The sequence below is a fragment of the Hyposmocoma kahamanoa genome, unplaced genomic scaffold (genome assembly GCF_003589595.1).
Source record: "Hyposmocoma kahamanoa isolate Upper Pololo Valley unplaced genomic scaffold, ASM358959v1 170, whole genome shotgun sequence".
NCBI lineage: Eukaryota > Metazoa > Arthropoda > Insecta > Lepidoptera > Cosmopterigidae > Hyposmocoma > Hyposmocoma kahamanoa.
Genome location: NW_020653614.1, coordinates 350,066 through 360,770, shown reverse-complemented (window position 1 = coordinate 360,770; position 10,705 = coordinate 350,066). Strand labels below are relative to the sequence as shown.

At 34.6% G+C, this 10,705-nt stretch overlaps 1 long non-coding RNA gene across 1 annotated transcript; it reads left to right on the top strand.

Annotated features, from left to right (window-relative positions):
- Positions 1–6,066: 6,066 nt before the first annotated feature.
- On the top strand, positions 6,067–7,296 carry LOC113225700. Its single transcript, XR_003310036.1, has 3 exons — positions 6,067–6,082; positions 6,686–6,913; positions 7,191–7,296. It is a non-coding gene; the product is annotated as an uncharacterized LOC113225700 (long non-coding RNA).
- The last annotated feature ends 3,409 nt before the right edge of the window (positions 7,297–10,705 follow it).

Sequence of the window (10,705 nt, the reverse complement as noted above, 5' to 3'; positions counted from 1 at the left end):
CAAAATATTAATAAAAATGTCTACAAATTATATATATTAATTACATACGTCCGTCCAAAAATTATAAATCACGATGGTCTTGAAAATTGACAACTTCGATGGTTCAACCGTTATGCTATTTTTTTTATAATATCAAGGGACGGAACGAACAAGTCGTACGCCTGATGGCAAGCTACACGCCTGTCCATAACAGCTGCAGCACCACTCCGGCTCTTTAAATCGTGAAAATCTGTGGCGCACTGTTCTGCGCCCGTCAGTCTGAGACATAAGTTGACAAGTCCCATGTGCCTGCAATTTCACCAGCACCGTTATCCTTAAAAATTGGAGCATAATAATTAATTCCGCCTTCTATTTTTCTGTCGGCACACTTGTTTCCTGAACGTTATAACTTGGGCCTTTTCAAGGCGAAAGTGAATAGGCTGAGATGGAGGTCAAATGCGTCTTATATTTTACATAAAAAGAAAGTAATGCTGACATTACTGCTTGGCGGCAGAAATAGATAAGGTGGTAGTACCTACTTGCCTGGACGAAATCTTCCGCAAGAAGCTCTGCTGCTACTATAGGATAAAACTTTTTAGTTTACTAAGGCAGAATACTGAGAATAAAAGTTTTGTAATAAAATTATAGGAAATGAAACTATTTTTCCGGATTTTAATCGCGTATATTTGTTTTTTCAAACAAACCGACGTTTCGGGCCCTTTACAGGTCCCATGGTCACGGTTGACACGGTTGTGAAAAATAGTTTCAATTCCTATGTGTAACAATCGCGAAAACCTAAGAACTCGATATTGTAATAAAATTGTTAGTAATAAACTATTTTATAATAAACAACCACCTCAACGATAAATAAAACGCATAGGAAGTCTTCGTCAAAACGAATCCTATGTGCCCAAGGTAACACAAAGTAGCTGCTGTGAAAAGTCAAATAATCATTTATTCCATAGGTAAAATTTTTACACTTGAAAACGATATTTTTTAAGCTACTGTTCGTTCACTACGCTTACCTCCCTGAGAAGAACAAGCAAGAAACTCAAGGGATTGCTCTTTTCAAATAAACTTAAATGCTATAGAATACATTTTGAATCATATTTGTGTGGAATCTAGATTTACGTTGTCTTTTCATACATCTTTATCTAACACATAGTCTACTATTTTGTAATATCACTTTTCAATTAAAATACTTTTAATGTAACTTTTAAACTTAGGAAGGTCCAAGTATTGAACCCTGTGGAATACCCATTTTCACCGGAGAACCCAAAGAATTCACTCCATTTATGCCTACTTTCACAATTCTATCGGTAAGATATGACGAAACAAGTTCCAATGCCTTGCCACTTATTACGTAATATTTCAGCTTCCTAATAAAAGTAATATGATCCACGCACTCAAATGCCTTTGAGAGATCACAGAAAACTCCAATAGCGCTTTAGAACCTTTAAAGATATATTTCAGTAGTACTACCCCCGCATCGCTAGTCGATCTACCAGTAGTAAACCCGTATTGTTCACTATGAAAAATATGATTTCTACCGAAATACGACAGTATACTTAGTTGAGTGAACATAACCTTTTCGAATACTTTACTTAAAGCTGGTAGAATTTAAATGGGCCTATAGTTACTAGTATCAACTTTCCTACCGCTGTTGAATAAAGGAATAACCTTACTGTATTTGATCAAATCGGGAAAAATACCTTCGTCAACACACCTATTGAATGCATCAGCTAAATGTGGGGAAATTAGATAAATTACTGAGTCTATAAGTTTAGTCGATATGCCCCAGAGATCTTCAGTTTTTTTAACATGTATACATTTAAAAGCTTTAATGATGTCTTTTAAATTAACATGATGAAAATTAAATACACTGCCACAAACTTTAACATTTTTGTTTAGGAGATCAATAGCAAGAGATGGAGACGAATTTAATGATTTTGTAGTGTTCACGGCGATTCCCGAAAAGAATGATTGAAAGGCTACCTCATCTTTTGATTTAATAAATTTGCCGTCTAATCTATCATGTAGTTTAAACCTTGCCTGACTCTTTATTTATTATACTCCAAGTTGGTTTAGATTTATTTTTCTATTGTACAATTTTATCGCTGTCAAACTTAACCTTAGCGGCTACACATACTTTTTGAAATATTTTTGAATAATTTTTAACATATTCTATGAAACTGGAATTAGTATTATAAGTTTTCATAGCATATAGCTCATACAAACGAGACCTACGTTTATGAATGCCTACTGTTGCCCAGTCATTGAATTTAGTCTCCCTGTGGAAAGTTAGTGTTTTCGATGTAAATATCTTATCAAATTCATTTTTAATTAAATATCGTGCTATACAAAATATTTGGAACCACCGGTATACGGGGGAGGGAATTTAAACTATTGTCGATATTCTTTTGAAATCTAATGATTCGTTCTTTGGTAATCGGTCTGCAGAGAAATTGGTCTACCTTCTTGCTCATTTTACAATTAAACGTAGCCAATTGGCCACTATGGTGTAATGTTAAGCAATTTATTATTGATTTAGATACCGCGTTTGTGTTGCAAGAAATGTTATCAATACAAGTAGACGATGAAGCAGTGATGCGAGTTGGTTCCAAGAAAGGATTGATCAAGTTAAAACTTTTAAACAAATTAATGAGTCCTAAAGAAGTAGAACAGTTTTCCAACAGGTTTATATTAAAATTTCCACAGACTAATATGGTTTTTTTTTAGTTGGTAAAATCTGTTTTAAAACTATCTTCCATGAATAATTACGGCCTGTATACACATAAGATGACAAACTTATCCAATTCTACACAGGAAATCCCAATAGTCCGTCCAATAGAGAGATCTGTGATATCCTTACGCTCTTTAAATTTTACATTACGTTTAACAATAATCATTGATCCGCCTTTACTTAAGTTCTTTCTTATGCACGAGCTAACTATTACATAATTTTCCACGTTGTTAATTGCTTCGTATTCTTTCAACGGAAATATCGTTTAAAAAAGACTTATATCTAATGTTTTGCCAGGAAAGCCTTGAATGTTTTGATGAACTACATGAAAAAGATTAGACTTTTCTGCTGTCGTGTTTTCTAGTTTCTAGTTTTTGTTAATAATAAGTAAACTGTTGCTACTTAGAGTAGGAGCATTGCCACGGGACTGTGTTATATCTTCTATAACAGCATCCTTAATATTAAAAGCTAGTAAACTAGCAGTATGTCTCAGATACCTTAGTGGTAAATGTAAACTATCCTCAAAAGAAAAGGTTGTAAGCCCCTAATGTGTCGGGACCAGGATCACGGCAATGAAATAGGATACTTCAGTAGACAAAAGCTTATTTGATAGTTTGAAGGAAAAAAAAAAGGAAAGAAAGGCTGTAACAAGAAAAGGTACGTAAGGTATATAAAACACTTCCTAAATTAATTACATACGCACATACTTATGGATGAATATAAAGTAGACACTTACCCCGAAGAGGCCGAGTTATACAGAATTACAGAGTGGTATTAACATTAAAACTGGTAAAAGGTTCAAAATTAGATGCAATTAAGAATTACAGCTGAAACGGAATTTCAATTTTGAAAACAAGTGGCCAGGTACCTAAGAAAAGGTGATAAAAAGGTGGGGTGACGATGTAAGGAGGTCACATCGACACAGCCGTTGAGGAGTTCCTGTCATCTGTCTGCCATTTCCATTACCAGATCAGCTTTAGGTCATAACAATTTTATTTTCATTGGAATCACATCTATTTGCCAAGTTTTATCGAAATTGGGTAACGGAAAATGGGTAAAATTTATTAACCAGATTTAGCCCCTAATTTGTCACCGTTAGAGTTTGAATGTGTTTTACAAATTTGTATTGGTTTTGTATGTTTAAACTTTTAAAGACATGCAAAGCAGGGGTTTTGAGACGTGTTGGTCTTAAGCGTTCCCGATGGGTATGTGCGGCGTTGGCCTCAGTTGTTGGCGATGGGAGAACCAACCTGCTGGACAGCACTGACACAAGCGATGAGGACTTTGAACGTTATTGATGGGAGAATTAATCTATTTGCTTGTTCTCTGTGTGAGTTTAATAATGACTTTATTTATAATGTGGAAATACAATAACATAATATTAATGTTATAATTATTAATACAAAGATCGAACACTCAGAAAAAACACTCAGAAAAAATTCCTTCGATCCGGTCGGATTCGAACCGACGTCTTCGTGCATACCGTGGCAGACGCTATACCAACTAAGCCACGGAACGAACCAACGGACCTCACGAATATTTCAATGTGCTTGCGTCGTGTCTTTGTACTTGGTCTTTCAACGACTTTTGGTCGTAGCGCCATCTATGAGAAATCTTTAACAGATTTATCACCCAGTTAGTACCTTTACAGCTACCAGTCCTGGCGAGAGATGTCGCTATTCACCGTATAAATTAAATTTTTATTGAATTGATATTCACAATTTCACAAAAAATAATATTAATGTTGTTAATAATGTTGAACAAGTTGTGACGATGTGTCCTTCTTACATCGTCATCCCGCCTTTTTATCACCTTTTCTCTGGTTCTTGCAACCTGATTCGGATACGATACCGTTATCCAACAGCGTTTACGAAGTTAGTCGATGAAATAGATTATAAGAAAAATGGAAATCCTTATGTATACATTTTTAAGATTTTAAAGGCTTAAAATATGAAAATGCTTGTTTTGCATTAAAATAAATTAATAAAATTGAATAAAATTCAGACTTTATTTGAATAATAAACGATTTCCACATTATATACTTGCTTTGTAAACAAATAGGACGTTTAGTAACTTTCATTCGATAACTGTGTTCTGATTAACGTTTGGTCGTTGCCGATCGAGAAATTTGAGTAATCGAGTGTGACGTCATTCCGGTTCGGTTTCAAATATAACAGTTTGACGTTCGATTCGGGTGTTGTGAATAAAAATGAAAAGAAATCGTACAATATCAAATCGAATCGGTCGTCAACTGAGTTATCGTAAGGCTCTGAATGGCCGTTTGTTTTCAAATTTTGAATCTCTAATTCCTTAGCCTCGCCATTCCCTTTTTGTCTCGTTCCGTCGTTACTCCCTGTTACCAGTTCTCAATCTAAATCATGTGTCAATTTTAGTGTTAATACTTACAATTATATGGACGTCGGGTCCGCGCTAAAAAGTGTCCGAACTTATAGGGCGTTAAAATCGTATACAGAGCGTCATTCACGCTCTAGTCTTCGTTTGTTCGACTGACAGCGAAGCAAGCAAAATTAGACAGTACGGCGATGACATTACAATTTAAATTCAACGTTTTAGCTTTTTCATATTCCTTTACATGTCACTACGTTTAACTAGGTTGACTTGGGACATTTTTTTCGTGGTTTTTGTATTAGACCCGTCGTCCATTTATTTGTAAGTCAATGGTTAATACCGTTTCTTGTTGCAGCCACTCTTTCCTTTCTTTTCCTTCAAACTATCGAATTTTCCTTATTGTGCTGTTTTGGAGTGCAAAAATTATAAACGCACCAAAAATGTTACCCGTGGTGGTAATTTTTTAGCATCGCAGTTATTTTAATAAATTTTAAATTTTCTGTTTATCGAAATAATGGTTTTGTCACAAGAAATGAAAGTAAACCTTATACCTTATATTGCAGAATATGGTCGTTTCTTTTTGGAGAACTAAATTAATAACTCCAATTCGTCGTCGTTCAGCATTTAACCGCTAGGTGTCCAGCAGCAATAAAAAGAAAAATCACAATTCAAAGAGATATAAGATGATAAAATCTTCTTCTTTTTATTTACTACGTGACTATATGTTTCAAACAGTGTCACGTTCGTAAGATTCTGTCAAATTGCAAACATAGAATAAAGAACAATTTAATTAATAAGCAAAAAAATAAACTTCGAAAGGCAATTCCAAAAAATATTGTATTTAAATATACTTACTATACAAAATTCGCCATAATATCTCAAATTCAGTTGATTTCATTTATTCTGGTTCAACCATCGATGGTTCAACATCAGATCTTCAAATATAGTCAAATGTTTTGAGCATTAGGAAGAACGAATTGTACTAACGATTCTCTTCCCCCAAAGGATTGGGTAAGAGGCATAGTTATCGTATTTCTGATTAACTACCGTGTCAGTCCAATACACTGTAATATCATAAAAGCATTTTGAGAAAAAGCTGTAATAAAAACATTTCAATTTTTTGTAATTTTTGAGGTTAATAACATAAAAATGTACATTTAACTTACTGTAAACATTAGATTAATGTGGTATTTTTTGTGCATGTCAAAAGGAAATTTATGCATTTTATATTTTTGAAATTATAAAACTAAAAAATTGTATAAATTTATAGTTATTATTATTTCAAATCTAGTATATTATGCTAAGGTAATTATAAAGTATAAGGTAAATATTTATTTATTAATAAAAATATATCACTACAGTAATAAGAAATATAATAATATTTAATTATAATAATAAAAATGTGATGTTTACAATATTCAAATTCACTAAGTGATATCCCTCAATTTCATTTATTTTTTAAGTTACATTATCGACTTTCATTATGTTAATCACGGGATCCCAAAATTGCGACAATTTTGTAGGGAATCTGCGATCGATCGCTGCTGCGGCCGGCGCGCCTCTTTTCCTTTGTTTCTCTTACCCCACTTGACTATACTTACTTGTCAATTTCAGATTGTATCGTATATTCCAGGATTCATATAATACAAAAGTAAATGTCTAATAAAACTGACATTTTAATAACCATTCTTCGTATTTTGCTACCAAAATTTGGGAACATTGTTAGTACAAGCATCAAAGAAGCGATCATTATGGAGGAAAATAATTTTTCAAAAGTTTATATGAAAATGAGGAAGTCGGGACTTACTACTGTTGATAATTTAATAAAATGGATGCAAGAAGGTAGGTTCCATGGTTTATTTTTATGATTTCTAGTGGCAGGGTGAACAAGTCCGTAGCAGATGCAATGAAAGAAAGAAAAGAAATGATATCACTATTGACAGTTTTCGCTTTAGAAGATATACTTGCTCTTAGAGCTGTCATCTGCCGCTGTCCAACTTGTAACATTTCCGAAATATACGAAAAACAAAAATAATTTGGACCGTGGTAAACAAAACCTGTAAAAATAAACCTGTAAAATTTCTTTCAAGCAACTTGTTTGTATAATTCTTGTCCTCAGCGAAAATAATAGATGAAACTCTATTAACTGAACGCAGAGTGCGAATGATGTTTCCTTCAACAGAGAAGGGAGTGCAAGTTGAACTAGAAGAATTTCAGACGATTATGGAAAGGGTGTCTACTGATACTCAGAAGGTAATCGCCGTCTTGCTTTCTCAAATTCGTATATTAAAACACAAAGTTACGGAAATGCAAAACATGGATTTTGCAGGATGATTTCATACACGTTATTTCCTTCATATTCACACACTGGCTGTTACCTATTTTTAAAGTAATGCTTCCAAATTTATTAGAAAGTATTGCCATCTCATGAATAATTACTCTTTATAAGACACGAGCTTAAGAAAGTAAGGCGACGACATCGATAATTCACCATTTTAACTAACTTGAATAACGGTAGAAATGAAAACGTTCAATAAATTAATTTATTTAATTTAATATGTTTTTAATGACTTGACATACGTAATTTATCGAGTTCTTAGGTTTTCGCGATTGTTACACATAGGAAATGAAACGGTCACCCGTGTGTGGCTCAGTCAACCGTGACCATGGGACCTGTAAAGGGCCCGAAACGTCGGTTTGTTTGAAAAAACAATTATACGCGATTTAAATCCGGAAAAACAGTTTCATTTCCTATATACGTAATTTATATTCGGTAGAAGCCGTGCTCACTTATTCCTTAATAGTTACTATGTAACTCATATAAAATAGAAAATACCTACGCTATAATAGCGTACTAAATGAACGCCTAGTGTAGTAGCCATCTTGACGAAAACTTCCGTAACTAAGCACGCGCGCAGAGGTGAAAATTACGTTGCCCGCCGTGTGCAGTTGTGCGGAATCGAATGCTCACGTTAGACAAGGATTGTAATGTAAATGAAATTCTTGTCTGAGCCAGCGGTAGGCAGCGAGCGATATATATAGTTTCATTAGAAGCCGTGGTAGCTTAATGGTTAGATCTACCGACTCGCGAGCAGAAACCACTCGTTCGAAACCTTGTGAGCTTTTCGAAATTGATGTACGAAATTGAATTTGAAATTTACCAGTTTTTCGTTACAGAAAAACATTGTGATGAAGCCTGCTCATCAAAGCAGGTTCACAACACTCGGAAAACGTTAAGGGCGCGTTTCCATTACATGTCGTAAAGTGGGTGATAGACGTACGAGGTTAAAAGCCGCGGTCGTTCTTACTCAGCTCGAGGTCGGCGACACACGACAGATTAGCGTATAATGTTACGCGATGACGTCCACGGAGGAGGTCTTGTGTTATTTGGGAATAATATCATATCACATTTTGAAAACTAAAAAAAGAAGACAAAATTGGCTAGTGTGGGTGAAGAACTGGCTTACGAAAAGAGAGCGTTTATCACATGTAAATTTAGTAAGAGAATTGCGTGAAGAAAAGGAAGACTTTCGTAATTATTTAAGATTGCCCGAGTCGTTGTACGACGAACTCTTGCAGTTAGTTACACCTATAATAGCTAAACAAGATACCTGCATGAGAGAAACTATTTCATTTATTTATTTATTTATTTATTTATTTCAGACACTATAACAGTTCACAAACCATGTAAGAAACTTGATACAAATTTAAATATAGAACACTTGTTAGCTTGGAACCAATAACAATTGTGCACAACACTTAATTGACTTTAGTTTGTTAAACATTTAAAAACTTAAAAACAAAAATATAATCATTAAAAAGAAAAATATAATTACAATAATGAAACAAACAATTTATAACTATCCTATATATATTTTATAAATGGAAATTTGAAAAAATCATATTTGAAGAGAAAAACATATTTAAACAAAACCAATAAATCTTATTTACAACACTTTATTTTTGACCTAGCTGTGAGACCTCAGAGACACTATAAACGATTCCATCGACTGGTGGAATATGTCTACCTCAGTGCTAACCATATTGTAGTTCCTACACATACGAAGCAAAGGATCATTGTAAGACACATTGTATGTTGTTAAGGGTACATAAAAAAGTTTGAAACAAAATGGCGGCTCGTGTCTCGCGACGCTGACGGACATGCGAGCCGAGGCGGGCTACGAGCAAGATGTCAAACATGTTTTAAAGTTCGCGTACTTAGGGTGACACATGAGTGAAAAAGGTCGTCGAGCCACAAGTACGCATATTTACTCGTGCGTCTATCACCCACTTAACGTTTTATTTATCGTTGGACGACTGTCGCGTCTAGCCTGTTCCTATATCACGACTATATCCTGTCGTGTCTGTTGTGGACGTTTATTTTAACGTCGAACGACAGTCGTGACGACAATTCTTTTTTTAAATTTTTCTTAATTTAATTTAACTGCCTCGGAGGCTGAATGGTTGCCATGCCGGACTGCCACGCAGAGGTCCCAGATTCGATTCCCGGGCCGGGAGAAATATTTGTATGGCCTACATTTGTTTCTCTCGTGGGTTTGGGTGTAATGTGTGGTTGTCTATATGTGTGTCCATGGTATCCGCGACACAGGGTTTTCCCAAGTGCGGGGCTATGTTGAGTGTGTGCGTTATAAAAAAAAAACAAAAAAAAAATTCTGCCGTCCACTAACTAAAATGCGGCTACGAAACAAGATATTTTTTGAGATATCTTAAATAACCATAAGATACATTATCATCAACGTACCGTTTAAAAATCTTCGGCCTAGCTGGGGCCATGGGTAAAACTCTCCCGTTGTTGCCGATATTTTCATGGAAGACTTCGAGGAGCGAGTTTTACCCATGGCCCCAGCTAGGCCGAAGATTTTTAAACCATAAGATAGTTTTAGAAAATTGAATTTGTTTAATGACATTTCAGCTATGCATCGTTAAGGTAAGTTCCGATAAGACGAACAAGTTAACTAATTTTAACTGTTTTTAAAAGAGAGTTTTGTTCTCTATTCATTGCTATTTAAAACGTTATTTGTCCATTTGTCAGCCCCGTTTTAGTTAGTGGACGGCAGAATTTATCGGATCACGGCAGCCGCTTTGTCGTTTGCACTATAGAATTATTTGATGTTTTATTTGTCGTCTGACGACTGTCGTTCTAGCTGATCCCATAGTCACGACTGTCTGTCATCGTAACGTCAAAAAAGTCGTGAACGACAGTTAATCGTGTTGTTCTATGTGTGTAAATATACAAGTCTCGACAGTTTAAACTGCACGGCTATCTGTTGTCACGACGTAATATTAACGCGCCCTAAGAGTGTCTTATCAATTTAAGTATTGGTTTAAATTTACTACAGGTTAACATTAGTAATACATTTTATTTTTATTTTAAAACATGCCTCCAATAATTTAAAATACTGGCAAAATTCATTGAGGTAACTAAATAATGCTTATTTCTGCAGCTCGTTGAAGATGTGACACAAATAGTGTCTGACACCTCAAAAATGATGGAGGCTCTGACAGAGGCTGCCGAAGCTTTCGAGGAAAAAAACAAAGAATAAACAATATTTTTCAGTATATTTTTAAAAACATATTATGTTTTTTTTAAATATCCCTTCCTTTGACTGTGAA